Source organism: Phyllostomus discolor, chromosome 3, assembly GCF_004126475.2.
Source record: "Phyllostomus discolor isolate MPI-MPIP mPhyDis1 chromosome 3, mPhyDis1.pri.v3, whole genome shotgun sequence".
In the NCBI taxonomy this organism is placed as follows: domain Eukaryota; kingdom Metazoa; phylum Chordata; class Mammalia; order Chiroptera; family Phyllostomidae; genus Phyllostomus; species Phyllostomus discolor.
The window spans coordinates 46,177,886-46,192,426 of NC_040905.2; the positions used below are offsets into that span (position 1 = coordinate 46,177,886).

Consider the following 14,541-nt stretch of genomic DNA (forward strand, 5'->3'; position numbering starts at 1 on the left):
CGAGACAATGCATACCCTGTTCAATAATTATGAAAACAGAAATGTATAAAAGACATTTAATACTCACAAACACAATAACTACTGTAAATTTAACTGAGTGCCAAATATTCAGAAATCTTACGAATGGAGTCCAGTTATTGAGAAAAACTTCTTGGAGAAAGCAAAGCATATACACTTTCTGAAGAACCAAGTAAATAATTTAACTGATCAGTCTACTGTTCTAAGTAGCCCTCAAATCTGCTTTCTTGCACTATACTGTCTGCAACTTTTATAAATTTATGTAAATGGAATCAATATGTATTCCTTTGTGCTTCACTGCTTTTACTCAGTATAACACTGAGGTTCATCCATTCTGCTGTGTCTCACCATTAATTCATTAATATACAGTAGGTGCAAATGGGATGAAAACAGGGCAGGCTTAAAGTCTATATATGACACAGCAGTAGTTCTTTAGAAAAAACATGATACAATTAGTTAAGGTTTCTACTCAGTTGTACTTCCTTAAAACTGCATCCCACTCAACCTGAACTGTGGTAACTACCAAAATCTCTCCTAACATAGTCTTTAAAATTCTTCAGGTTATTTCTAAAAACTTCTGAGTTTTCTGATTGCTTTATTGTTTACCCCCATGCCCTGATCATAATGGTACATATCTCACATGTATTCATTTTGATAGCAGTAACAGTCTAATAAGATAATAAGATAACAGTCTAAACAAAAAAAAACAAAAGCTGAAGAGAATACTTACTCCATGGAATAGTATACAGCAATTTTAATACAGTGTATGAAAGACTGACAGTAAGTACTTTAAAATTGTATGATTAGAGCTCACTGTCTTAATTTGCTTACCTATAAATTTTTCTATAAATCATATGTAATACTTCTGTTAAAAGACAAAGTTTATTTTGAAAATATGTAGAACTTGTAGTTAAAAATGGTAGACTAAATATGTTCACCTCCATTCATTCATCAAATCTCATTTAAATAATAAGAAAAGGCATAACGAAATAAATGAGGACAGCAAAAAAGATTATGATCAAATTTTAGAAGACGGAAAGGAGATGAGCAAACTGGTATGTCACAGGCTACTAGGGAAACCTAAGTGTACAGTGGGGAGAAGACAGGCTAAGTAGAGAGTTTATTTGTGTCAAAGAGCCATAGAGAGAATAAAAGAATGAGAACCAATAATCTGAAGTTCCAGGTTCCTCTGAAGCTACCAACAGAAGAATTGATTAGAAGTAAGAAACATTTAGTCTGCCTAGATACCATCTCGAAAGACAGTCAAATTATCCCTCTAGCAGAAGACTAGAGGTTTTCTATTTAGGTGTTTTGAATTTAAGGAACCCCTAAACTAAGGGCTATCAAGAAAAACTGAAGAAAAGGGTACGACATTTAAAGTAAGAAGATTGAGGCAAAGTCTGTACTGACTATTAAGACTTCCACCCCATTCTAATACCACATCCCTACCCAAAGCAACGAAGGCTCCTCCGGAACTGGGGCAGGTAATGTGTATGATGAACCTGGAAAATCTTGAGCCTAAAGGTAATGAAGTGCTATGGGGGGGGGCGCTCCACAGAGGCATGTCAAAAGGAACAGGGAATGAGCTTGAAGATATTTCTATTAGCCAAACATACAACAATTTTATCATCAAAATATGTAAGTACAGAAATAGATTATAATCCACTGAATAAATCAAGAATAATGAGTCCATTCTGATAATAAATTGGACAAAAGGGCCTTTTTGTTGTTGTTGTATTTTTTACAGTAGAATGCTGATAAATGTAGAAGGAGTTTGCAGAGTAGAAAAATCACCATTTTACCAATCATTATAGAAAAGATTGGGTGGGGTGGGCAACATAAATAGCTACAAAATCAAAAAGCCCTCTTTCCTGGCCTCCAGACTTTTACTCAGTTGCTTCCTCTATTATTTTCTTTCTTTCTCTTTTGGATTAAAATATTTTTTAATATTTTTCCCATTACCATTTAGTCCCTTTATACCCCTCTCCCCCCAGCAATCACTACACTGTTGTCCATGTCCAGTAGTCCTTTTTCCTTTTTGCTCAATCCCTCCATCCTTTACCACCCCCATTACTGTCATTTATTCTCTTTCTATGAGCCTGTCTGTTTTGCTTGTTAGTTCAGTTTGTTCGTTAAATTCCACATGAGTGAAATCAGCCTCCTCTATTATTTTCTCTTGAAAGCCTAAGATGCATCTCAATATATCTGAAACTGATCACCTGATTTGCCTTGTTCCCTAAACTTCTCCTCTTGCAGGATTCCAGAATTTTGTAAAAGGTAACTACCAATTGCTTAGACTTGAAATCATCTGACTCCTCATTTTTCACACCCCATAACTTAGGGAACCACTGTGCTAATGGAAATCCTTCTACCTCAAAACAGGAGGAGACAATTACTATTTCTTTTATAATAAGACTGAAAGGGACAAAAAAAGACAAAAACATACATGAAAAGGTTAAATATACAGTATAATACAGTATATTTAGCTTCGCTATAAGATTATCGTGACAACAAAGGAAGTAACAAGTAAAATACCTAGACAATGATTACCATAGTTACTCAGTACATTAAAAAAAAAACCCACAAAACTTATAGGTAAAAAAATGAGGAGTGATTCATTGAAAAGGTGTGGGCTAGCTGGGCCCAGAGGAAAGACAGGCTTTTGATAGTGGAGGAAGGGAAAGACAGTCTATTCTCAAGAATGTAAAATTCAATGAGCGATGTTAGCACAGAATATCAAGGTGCCAGTTAAGACAAGCAGCCAGGTTGGTATAGGGATGGTCATCTGTTCTCCCCGTAACTACTCAATGTCTGAGACAATCACTATACTTAAGAGTTTCCCAAAGTCTGAACCTTTTACATCCACTGTCAATTCAGACTGCTAGCACCAATAGCACATCGAATAGCAATTTCTCTGCCTTTATGTATGACGACTCCATTCATTTAAATGTCAGATCGACTATCAAGGTCTTGAGAGCAAGCAGTTAAGAAAATGAGATGGAATAAACCACTAGTAATATTCACTCTTTACTTGAGCATATCTATTTTTCTTGCTTTAGAATAATAGTTCTTCACTTTAGCATGCATTGACATCACTTGAAGGTTTGTTAAGACAGGATGCTGGACCTCATTACCCAGAGTTCATGCTTCATTATGTCTGGGCTTGGGCCTAAGAATTTGTATTTCTAACAAGTTCACAGCTGATATTGATGCTACTTGGCCTGGAGATCACAATGTGAGGACAGTATCTTCTGCTAAACCATCCTCTTATTTAATACTTCCTTGTTTTGAAGGGGCACACTTTTCAGAAGTAAGGTTTGTAAAATGTGTGTTTTTTAACTTTTTATTATGGGAATTTTCAAATATATGCAAAAATAAAAAAATAGGAAAATGCCACGTACTACTATCCAGCTTTGATAGCTATTAGCTCAGTCACTCTTGTTTCCTCTATAAATCCCCACAACACACACCCTCCCAAGTGGATTATCTTTTAAATATTTTATTTATTGATTTTAGGGAGAGAGAGGGAAAGAGAGAAATATCGATTTGCTATTCTGCTTATTTTATTCACTGGGTGCTTCTTGAATGTGCCTTGATCAGGGATCAAACCCACAACCTTGGCCTATTAGGACAACACTTGAACCAACTGAGCTACCTGCCCAGTGCCCCAAGTAGATTATTTTGAAGCAGATTCAAAACATACCATTTCATCTGTAGGTATGAGTATGTATCTGTAAAATAAGATATTTTGAAAACCACAAAGAATAATTTTTTTAAGACCTTAGTATTTTAAAATGCTTTTATGTGCCTTAAAACCTGCTTGGTAGGCTGACTAAATACAGAATTCAGTGTCAAAAATAATTCTTCTGAAAAATGAAGGCCTGGCACGTTCATTGCGTTTTAGCTTCCAGTGTTGTTCTTTAGAAGTCCACAATTGTTTTGAATCCTCATCCTTTGTTGTGATTGTTTTTTCCTCTGGAAGCATTCAGAATCGTCTGTCTTTCCAGCTGTCTAACTCACCACAATGATGTGTCTTTAATATGGGTATTTTTTCATCTATCATGCTGGACCTTTCTTGGCCCTTTCAATGTGAAAACTCATGTCCTTTATTTCTATGAATTTTTCTTGTATTCTTTCACTGAAAATTCCTTTCTCCTCTGATCTCTCCTCTTGATGCTCCTGCTGTTCAAATATCAAAGCTCTTGGCATGGGATGGGGTAAAGTGAGGTCTCGGTATCCAGTTCACATACTTCCCTTAATCTCCCTCCTTCATTATGATTCCTTGCTTTCAAGTGTTTTAGTGCCTATTGCCCAACTCACTAGGCCAGAGACCACTGTTTTATCTTCTCTACAGAATAAATCTCCCATCTTTGCCAGGTCAGGGGTAGGTCAATCACCCAATTGCCAGAGTTAGGGGAAGGAAAATCTAGGGATCCAACTACTTCTTAAACTGATATTTAATGCAACCTCCTTATTTTAAACAACTTCCACCCCAAAATTCTTATGTCAAGAGGTACCTTGTACCGCTCAAGTATTATGTGATTGTTACATAAATTTACTTCTAAGCTTCTGAAACTGACTGCTTAGAATTTGAGCTTCTCAGGTTTACTAACTTAGTACTTGTCCATACTTTTTCCAGCTTCTAAAATGATATCTTCTATTGTCTCTTCACCTGTTCTCCCTTTTGGGTTAAATTTTTTTTTAACCACTTTACTACTGTTTTCATGGATAAGAAGATTAAAATAGATGCATCTTTACCCAGAAATATTTCTTAATTTTTTAAAAGCTAAATGAAACCCCCTGAATTCTTTCACAACGAGAAAACTCACTTTATAAAACTGGGTTTACATGTAAGTTTCCACCTGACCCCGTATCCCATCCTTAAGACATGATTGGTTTAGACAGCGCCTTAATTACTGGATGAGCGTCAACTGGTTATGGTTTTGTACTCTCTTGGTTTCTTACAGTCAATTTATTAAGTGATCTTTTTAAAGTGATGAACCTTCACTAGTGGTGAAGTGTAATTATAAAACAAATAAATGTTGGATAATATAAAGTCTAACTTGGGGACCAAGAGAGTATCTCATTCTCTATCAGCCATGGTCTCATTCCTTCAGTGAACCAATGAGACTTCATAGCTCTCACTCCAATGAAGAAGATCAACAGCAATACCAACTTCCCTGAACTCACTACACCATGAGTTGTTAGGAGGTAGTTTAAAGCCTAAGTCTTTGTTGCTTTAATTAAACAAAAGTGTGCAATAGTAAACCCAAACTAAAAATTAAAATGAAATAAAAAAAACCTGTGAAATGTTGCCTTTTGCACAGAAAACCAGTAATATTGGTATCTTTGCAAAACTATACCAGAAGATAAAGAGCCTTCAAGGGCTTCTAAGAATTCAGAGCACAACGTCAGCAAAATATACATTCAAATATGTTTTTCTGATTGTGACAAAAATCAACCTGTTAGGTTGGCAGAAAATACTTGCCAAACTTGTCTAATTATAAAAATACAAATATGATAAAAATCATGGTATTCAGAATACATATATAAGAACTTCGATAATTCAATGTATTTTTTTTAAAAAACAGAAACAAAAGATTTGAACAGACATATTACCAAAGAGATACAAAGGCCAAGCAGATGGAAAGATGTGCAATATCACTACGAAAATGCAAGTAGAAACCACAATGAAGTATTACTATATACCTGGTAGAATAGTTAAGATTTAAAAAAAGGCAAGAGCTGACAAATATGCTGAGCAACTAGAATTCTCATTGACGACAGGCTATAAAATGGCACTGCCACTTTGGAAAACAGTTTTGGCAGCTTTTCATAAAGTTAAACATACATTAATCGTATAACCCAGGAATCCCATTCTAGGTATCCACTCAAGAAAAATAAAAAGGTGTCTTTACACAAAGACCTACACATGAATGTATAGAGCAGTCTTACTTACAGTAGTCCAAAACAGGATAGAAATATATACGCATTAAGTGGTGAATGGACAAACTATGGCACTTAAATTCCGTGGAATAGTACTCAGTAATAAAAATAAACAAGTTGAGGATATGGCAACAACAGGGACGATTCTCAGAAACATTACACTAGATGAAAAGCCAGACACCAAAAGTTGCATACTGTATGATTTCATTTATATAACATTCTGGAAAAGGCAAAACTACAAGCACAGTTGTTGCCACAAGTAACTATCTACAACTGGGTAGGAGAAATTTTTCTGGAGTAATGGAAGTTGTCTACATCCTAACTGTTGTAATGATTACGTGACTGTATACATTTATGAACACTATAACTGTACACTTACAAAGGGTGAATTTACTGGATACAAATTATATCTCAATACATCTGAGTTTAAAAAAACCCACAATATACCTCTTTAAAATTGAAATAAGGAAAAAACAGTCTTTCAGGAACATTCAGAAAGCATGTAAGAAGTTGTGTGTGTGTGTGTGCACGCGCGCGTGCGCGCGCAGTGAAAAAGAACCACTTGATAGAAGGAACATGCCTATACGGATGCATGAACATGTGTTCAAATATGACATGACACATACCTGGCTCTAACAAATCACCCTCATTTTATCCCCTTTAATAAAAGGTTTTGCTGGCTTCTCCTATACTTTCTTTTCTTAAAACAGGCTTTATTTCCAACACAAATTATTTCACAAAATAAAACTAAAAAAATTTGAGTGCCTACCATGTGCCAAGAACTGTTCAAGTGCTTTTATGTTATTTCATTTAATACACATAATCACCCCATTCTTAGATCTTATCCCACCACTTTTAACCAGTTAAGAAAGGTGAAGCTCAGAGGATTTAAGTTTTATCTGCCCAAAGGTACCTCTAGCCATAAGAAGCAGAGCCAAGATCTAAAGCCTAAAGTTTGACTTCATAACTCCTGAATAATACTTACGCACTCTGGAAATTAAGATAAAATACTAAATAAAAAACAGTAAAAAAACCTGATGTATGTGAAGCTTAAAAGACCTTCCAGAAAACTATGAAAACAAGCCTCTTGTTAACTACTTCAAGCAGGCAAATCTAGAAAATTATGTGTAGTCCTTGCTTTAAGGAAATCTGAATGATAAAATACAGACCACATTTATTAGAGATTTAATAGAAGGCATTAATAGTAAAACACAAATTTTAAAGAGTTGCTTTATAAATACTTAACAGCCATGTTCCTGCAAGTCTTACATAAAATAAAATGATTCAATATGCATTTTTCCTATGCTCAGTGATATGTGATTTAAAAAAACACACCAGATGGTAATCAGGAGACATGGGTTCTAGTCTTAACTCTGATACTTTGTGTGTGTAACAGGTATGTGTGCTCACAAATTTATACAGTATGTTAAAGCTCTAACCCTGTATTATCTTAGCATGTGACTTTATTTGAAAATTGGGTAATTGGAGATGTAATCAGTTAGGATGAAGTCACAGTGGAGTAGAACAGGCCCCTAGTCCAATATGACTGGTGTTCTAATAAAATGGAGAAACTTGGACACATATACACAGACAGGGAGAGTACTGTATGAACACAAATGGAGCAATTGGAGTGATACATCTACATCTAAAAGTCAAGGAACACCACAAGCAACAGAAGAAACCAACCCTGACAACACCTTGATCCAGCCTGCTAGCCTCCAGAACTGTGAGACAATAAATTTATATTCTTTAAACCACCCAGTTTCTGGTACTTTGTTATGGCAACCCTAGCAAATGAATACATTTTTTAATTATATAATTTTGGGTAAATTACTTCAACACTCTGGGTCCCACATTTCAATAGGTATCCTTTTATTTTCTTCTCCCCAAACTTACCAAATATTTGAAATACTTCCCACTATGTTCAAGTTATTTGAGTTACATTATTAGAGTTATACTCAATTTACCTAAAGATGGAAGATAATATTCCCAAATGAACTGTGAAGCAGGTATTATTAATTTCTCAAGGCATAAATCTTACTACTACAAGATTCTAATTTATTTAGAAATTCACTGGCAAACACTCCTCAAATAATATTTATCTAGTACCTTATCTAGTGCTTTTACTTGTTGTATATGCCTTCCTCTTTCCTTCAGTTCTTACTAGCAGAGCTCAGTATAGCAACATTGCATGCTTGACAAAAGGCCAACTGCTGGGATTTTTCACTGACCTGGAGTTCTTTTATAATAACTATTTATGGCACTGCTCATCTTTGATGATGGCTCAATTTGCTGAACATCATTCTATAGCACAACTTATTACTTTACAATTCCATATGGAAAAACTTTTCAGACCTACCCTGGCTGGGTGGGCACAGCTGGTTAGAACTTCATCTTGTACACAAAAAGGTTGTAAGTTCAATCTCTAATTGGGGCGCAAGTAATTCATTTTTCGCAAAGTGAAAATGTACTGCTTTTCTTCTCCCACTTCTTTCACATTAAGGATTATTTCTAGGTAACAAATTCTCTCAAGAAATAACCTATCCCTTGAATGTATTTCACCCAATTTAATGCCATATAGCCAAAGAACATGATTTGAATACATTAAGAATGACTTAATTGTTAAACCAAATAAGAGTGAGGTTAACAATGAATTAGGTTCCATCAGAAAAGATGGGCTCAGACACTAGGTTTACCAACTAATAATACATATTAATGAATGGTTACAGTCAAGTCACAACTCTTCAAGTCCAGATTGCTATATAAATCAATTTCATAAGGGTGTCATGTGTGCAAATTAATCATTGGTATTTATTTTTTGTCTTCAGAGATGAGGTGATATAACAAGCCATATTTAAGAAAAGCAAAACAAAGAAAGAGAAAATGTCTATTTAATAGATATTAGCAATATATTTTTAAATTAACTCAAATACATATACTATTTGTAAACTTCATTCTGAGAAGTTCACTAAATTCAGTCATATTTTCTAATTTCCTTGAAATATGTAACAATGAACCTGGATGCCCACAGGCAAGCGGCAGACTCAAAGCTGAAGGAATTCAGAAATGTAAATGCTTGTGTTTCTCCCTACCACCTATATCACTGTGTCTAAGACTACCACTCAGATTCTGCTGCCTCATTGGCCGTTTTACTTTCTCTATTACAACTTAGTCCAATGAATATTTTCACCAGGTCTCTTCCTAATCTCTCTTTTCAAAGTGTTCAAATTGTTCACTTGCCTAGCCATTTGTCTGACTATGTACCACAGTGAAAGAGCTGGAGGAGCATTTGAAATCTTGCTCCCTGACATACATCCTCAGTTTGGCTCAAATAAACTCAAAAATTTTTTATAGGTTTGGATGGTTCTTACGTTGACATTTACTTAGCATAGTCAGCAGGATTCCAAAGAAGCCCATCCAGGACTATACTACCCTGGAAATCTGGACCCAGTGCTAGGTACAAACAAGGGCCCTTTGTGCCCCACCAGCTCTTCACTCTACATCAGGTGAACTTGGGTGCATTTCTCTCGGAATTGAGGGCCTCCTTGCTTTAAGTGGGAGGCCATGACTTTATTAGCGCTGTTCTTAGAAAATCCTCAAGGTGGATAAGGGTTGAGATAACCTAGGGACAGCGAAATAAATAAATAAATAAATAAATAAATAAATAAATAAATAAATAAGGGGTTGCTGCTTTTACTTTGGCTTACTAGATTGCTCAGTGAGTCTGAACAAACTCTTTGGTGGTTTAATGAGAGACTAAACTCTCTCAGCTTCAAGAGAAAGGAAACTTGCTTCCCCATCCCAATGGGGTGATAACAATTGTTTCATACCCCTGAATCTGGAGTGGCAGAGATGGGCATTGGAAGTTGTTTACTGTGGTGGCACAGCTGGTTCCAGACAAGCCATGGGGGGAGTCTCAGGGAGAATGGCAGGGCTCCCTGGAATGGGTTCACACCAAGAGGGGGGCCTTAGAGAGGAACTCATGCCTTGCCAAGTATTGTGGTTCTGGCGGCATCTTGTAAGCTCTAGCTAGCCTTTGCTTAGGTATCCTTAGGTGACTAAGAATCTTTGTGGGGTTGCCTAAGGAAATTTTTCCTCTAGGGAAGAAAGGAAAAGATATAGGAAAAGATATCCTATGTTGGATATCCCTATAGGACTCCCCTATAGGGCAGTCCTATATGAAGTACAGAGGCATATGGGCTGGTTTTTCCTCCAAGTCTGTTCAGACTCTACAGATCTCAAAATTAACATGGAAAATCGTGTCTCTGAGGCCGATGAGCCCCATGATTGTCAGCCTCTCATTAATACTGAGATGGCCAAAATGAAGATCCTTTGATACTTCTAAATTAATTTTGTGCACAGTTGGAAAGGTAGCTACAAAATTAGGCAGAATATATGAAAAATCTATTTGGTCTTTCAAAGCTTCAAAGAGGATTTAGATAAATAGGTCAACCTGTGATGTTGTTTAGAAGTCAACTAAATTCTTTGAGGCATTAAAAATGGCCACCTTTATTTTAAAAGGAGGAAAGTCACTTGGAACTTGATTTGTAAGGAAAGATAAGTTGTAAATGCCTCCAGGGCATTAGGATTCAACTCTTTTAAAAATAAACTAGTGAGTTTTTCTTCCCCATGGCTAAAAGGTCTCTGTCTCTGTATGTGTCTCTCTTTATATGTTGTATATGTGAGATAATTTTCTACCTCCAAATGGTATTGTTAAAATCAATTTAAAGGCAAGCACTTATAAGAAATGGGTATTCTAAAATTGTCAGATATATGGAAACTAACACAAATCTTTTTTAAGTTTATGTGATCTAAGATTAATCCTTAGTAAATAAAAGCTAGCCTAAGTTTGTTGGTTTAGGTAAAACACACACTGCCTTTATTTAAGTCCATGTTAATAACTGACTTTATGCCTATGAAATATGTTCCTCCAGTTTGTAAAATGTCTTATATTTGCCAGTAAAAGTCTATTTCTAGCAGTTATAAAATGTCTTCATAAATCTGCCAAGCTAAAAAATGGTTAATTGCTTAATTACTAATTTTCATTAGAAACTAAAGTGTTAAGGGTTAACAGAAGAGAGATGGGAGGGGATAATGGGGGAAAGAGTGAAGGGTTTTCAGGAGCAACTATAAAGGGCACACAGACAAAACCAAGAGGGGGTGGAATCGGGGGAGGGAAGTGGGGATCGCTGGAGTGGGGGTGGAGAGACGGGGGAAAAGGCAGACAACTGTACTTGAACAACAATAAAATTTTAAAAAATGAAAAAAAAAGAAACTAAAGTTTTACGGGTTAAAATCTCAATATATGTAGAGAAATTTTAGGGCGTAGGGTATGGGCAAACAATGGTTGTAAACTAAATAGGTCTATAAAAAACCCAAGACGGCAGCTTGCTTCTTTCCTGCTCTCTGGTTCCCCATTTTTTGGTTTTTTGCACTTCTCCATGCGTCACAGTACCTTTAAACTAACCTTAGATGAAGGAACTTAAGAGCCGACATTATTGAAAAGAGACATCTTATACTACTGCCAAGGTATGATAGAGCCACTTCAAGAAAATGTGAAGTTGGTAACCCCTCCCTTTCACAGAGAGCTCCCACGAGACAGAGACGTTAAAGATCATTTGACTGCCACCTGGAGATTTTGTTTAATGAAGAGGACCTCAAATAAAAGACACTCTCCAACCTCACTGGAAGGGACCTTGCCAGGCACTTGTAAACAGACATATTACTCCTGTCTACATGCATCAAAGACACACCTTGAGGACAAAAAACAGCTGACACCAGAGGTAGATGACTACCCTAAGACATCAACAAGACTTGTACATCTACAGATTGATACTGGCCTCAGCAACCATTCTGTTTATCTTTACCTGACTGCTAATGATATTAGTCATGATAATAGTTGTATTTATTCTTTGGGTTTCTCTGTATAGTCCAACTGTTTATGGTTACTGAACACGTGTAACTGTTAATGCTGTTTCATGACTTATGAAAATGTTATACTAGACGCCATATATAGAAAAATGTGACAGAAACTTTTATCATGATAGTCCACAAGACAAAAATGATCCAGAGTCTATTTTTCTCAATGAAGGCCATTAAGATCTTGAGATGGCACAGAACCTGGGCCCAGAATCTCAAGAACAATGGAAAAGAAAAACTGCAGAATCACTCTGCTGCCCCTCACCTGATACCAAGGATACCAGGAAGCCAGAAGAAACACTGATAAGCCAACCACAAGAATGTCACCACCCCTCCACTCCCTTCTCCAATCACATGTGGAAAATTCCACAAGCCTACCTTCTTGCACAAATCTGCTTCATCCCCAACTTATAAAACCAGACAACCGAGCTAGACCCTTGAGCCAGTTCAGAGAACTTTCCTTTCCCCTGTGCTGCCTCCCTTGCACCTGAGCATAAACTTAATAAAAATCTGTTTGGAAATTTCTCTAAGGTTTCCTCTTGATTCCTATCTTGGGTAACCCAAGAATCCTAATGCCAGTAACAACCTGAAGCCTTCCATTTACCTGACCTTCCTTTTTGAGAAAACTTTGGCCTCAACTTGGATCCCATGGTTACAGGACTGCCCCATTCCCAATGGCCAAGAAGATGACCTTGATACTGAGACTCACTAGGAATGAGCCTTCCTAGCACTGTGAGACCACCCTATCCAAACAAAAAGTTCATCATCAATGCATCCTTCAGATTATTTATGATAAAGAGGGAAAACTGGATGAAAAAGGAGTTCTATAGAAAGTAATCCCACAGGGTGTTCTGATTATAAATTCCTAACTAGGTAGGTCATGGTGGGTAGGCATGCCCCAGACATAAAACCTCTTTAGCAAAATGTTTATCTTTGCCTTAAGTAAGCCCTGCCCATTGTTTCTGTGCACCTAGGTTAAGACATCTTTGAAATAACCACCCTCAAGATGGCGCATAATCTTGTTAACTATCCTTGAGATCTTACTCCTTGGCAATTATCAGTTTGGCTCAAATAAATTTTTATAAAATTTTTTTTTAAAAAGTTCTGCATGCAAATATAACAGAAAATTCTACAAAGAACTAACACACTGTTGTTTTTTTCTGAGGAAACACAATGTAAATGTTTATTTAAAATTTTCCAAAAAAAATTCCTTTTCCTCAAATAATCCACATACTATTACCACTGTCCATAATTCAATACAGGAAAACTATATTTAACTCTACATAAACTAGCATGGTACTCTATAAATACTACTACTTACTAAATAATAAAGATAAAATTTCATTCCTTCCTATTTTCACATCAACCATCAACATCAGTACTAGCTGACTTCAGAACTTGTCAAACCCTGTACTCATTGCATTTTGACAAGAAAAAAATGGTCAAGTACTCGGTGCTTGCTCTAGCGAGGGACTGTTCACACTTGCTAGAACTTGTATGAGTCACGACACTGCCCCCCAAGGGGAAATGCTTCACTGTTGGGTACTCAAGGGTTTTGGCACTCATCACGAGGTCCGGAACAATGCTTTGTACTTTGAAAATACTAAGGTAATACTGTATTTTCAAAGTATAAAGCATTGTAACTAACAAATATGTGACAATATGCAAAAAGAGGGAGGAGAGGAACCTAGGAAAGCCATTTCAAGAAAGTACTGTATTTTTAGGACCATAAGATGCACCTGACCATAACACACACCTAGGTTTTAGAGGAGGAAAATAGGAAAAAATATTCTGAAGCAAAAAATGTGGTAAAATATTTAATAACCTGTGACCCTGCTCCACTGCCACCCACCCCCACAGTGAGCCAGGTAAGCTACATTCAGACTATAAGATGCATCCCCTTTCCCCCCAAATTTGGAGGTGTGTCTTATAGTCCTAAAAATACAGTACATTTCTATTAACTATTCTGTCTTCTAGCATAAATAATGTTCTATCTTAAAGATAAATAAAACCCCCAAACACTATATTAGATACAATTTCAAAATACACTATAATGTACCATCTACCAGTTAAAATAAATAATGAGTGTTCAAATTATTTCTTTAAAATTACCCCTAAGAATGGAGACTAGTAGCCTCATTCGCAACATTTCCAAATAATTCCTAAGTTTTTACATCTCAACAGTCAATTAAGTTTTTGTTTTCACACTTGGAATATCCAAAAGAAGCAGAACGTATGACAAATGATGGAAAAATACTGTAAGATTTTTCTTAAATGTGTAACATAAACATACATAAGTCAGACTTATATAATACTAATCCAAAGTGCTTTTTACTTTTATAAGCCTTAAAGTCTATCATGTGAATTCTCTTAGAACATATCAGTAAAATCTATGATTAAGTTTTAACATACCCATTTTTTAGATTTTAACAATTGCTACCTTAATTTACCTCTATTTAACTGACCTACCTTAACCAACACTTTTTTCTCCCCTTTATTAAATATGCCATAGCATATGTTTGCTAGTTTTAGCATATCAGGCACTTCTGATCCCACTAATTGAGATACACATTTATTAGGTCAGTTGGTTGTTCCCAAGCCTCTTTATGCCAGTTTACTTGTAATTCCTACATACCTTAAACATTATGTGAGTGTATG

The 14,541-nt window shown here is 36.0% G+C and overlaps 1 protein-coding gene across 3 annotated transcripts in view; it reads right to left on the reverse strand.

The window, feature by feature from the left end:
• Positions 1 to 14,541, reverse strand: part of CERT1 (ceramide transporter 1) — a 115,306-nt gene that overhangs the window by 93,162 nt on the left and 7,603 nt on the right. The gene's annotated exons all lie outside the window — the stretch shown is intronic.